Source organism: Vespula pensylvanica, chromosome 21 (genome assembly GCF_014466175.1).
Source record: "Vespula pensylvanica isolate Volc-1 chromosome 21, ASM1446617v1, whole genome shotgun sequence".
Taxonomy (NCBI): Eukaryota; Metazoa; Arthropoda; class Insecta; order Hymenoptera; family Vespidae; genus Vespula; species Vespula pensylvanica.
Window position 1 is genome coordinate 1,076,844 of NC_057705.1, and position 1,366 is coordinate 1,078,209.

Sequence of the window (1,366 nt, forward strand, 5' to 3'; positions counted from 1 at the left end):
ATATATCGAAGTCTTAGAAGAAGTGGAAAAGAAGAGAAAGAGAGCCGGAACATGAGCGCACGTAAAAATGATAAAACTCCGAAGAAAAAACATAAAAGAATACCTTTAAGGTGGAATGCAACACATGTATGTGTGAAAAAGATGGAATTGAAAAGAAGAGAAAAACCAAAGTACGAAAATAGAGCACGATTTTTCGACCCGCACAGAAGCCCACGCCCATGAGCCCCAACTTATGGGACCCACCCGAAAGAAACCATAATAATTAATCTAGATTAATTATTATATTATAGAGCTATGCGTTTCAATGGATAGAAATGAATGTGAACTTATTGCCGAAAATACCAAAGATGTAAGAAATCAACCGAAATGTAATTTAAAATTACATGGAAAAGATTTTGAAATATGCAGCCATTCGCTCGATAATACTTGTATCACATAAGATTTCGACATATCGCAAGCATTACCGACCCAGGTCCCACCGCGTGGAGGTAGCTGCATCTGGGGACCCACGGGCTAACGGGGACTCTACTCTAAAATTCGCGTTCGAGATGCCTTTCCGCTTCGGGAGCTTCAAGCTTCTCAGCAAACTGGAGATGTGTAAAACCCCGCTTACAGATCGCTCCACCGTCCACACCGTCAGCTTCAGACATCTCGAGACACGACCGGTCGTGTCTAATTCGATTTCAAAATCAAAACGTAGTCCTCGGCAGGACTTAATCTCGCGTTCGCGAACACCCACGCGCGTGCCGGCCGTCACGCGCGTGAGTGTTTTACCTATCATTCGCGTACGGAAGCAAGGAGATATACCCTCCCTGCATATAATCAACATTATATGCAGAGAGGTTCCATTAACTTCCGTGTAAAAATCCCACGATGATCGGTACCTCGGTCACCTAATCTGAAACAGAAAAAGAATTAAAAAAGACATAAATTTAAAAGAAGAATTAAAATAATAGTAAAAATTCAATATTAAAGCAAATATTTAAAAGACATTAAAAATTAAATATAATAGCAAAAATTAAAAAGGCAAAAATTAAATATAAGAAAAAAAATTAAAATATAAAAATTAAATATAAAGAAAAAAACTAAAAAGATACAAATTAAATATAATGGCAAAAATTATATGTAAATTTACATGCAATATTATATATAAGAAAACATTTACATTGAAATACTCTCCTGTAAAAATTTAATTTCACGATGATCGGTCCCTCGATGATGTCTCCCTAGATGATAGCTCCCTCGATGATCTAACCTGAAACAGAAAGACAGTATCAAAAGATGATCAAAAAGAATAAAAAAAAAAGAGGAAAACAAGGAAGAAGAGATAAAGGAGAAAAGAAACTGAGAGTATTTGCGGAAGTGC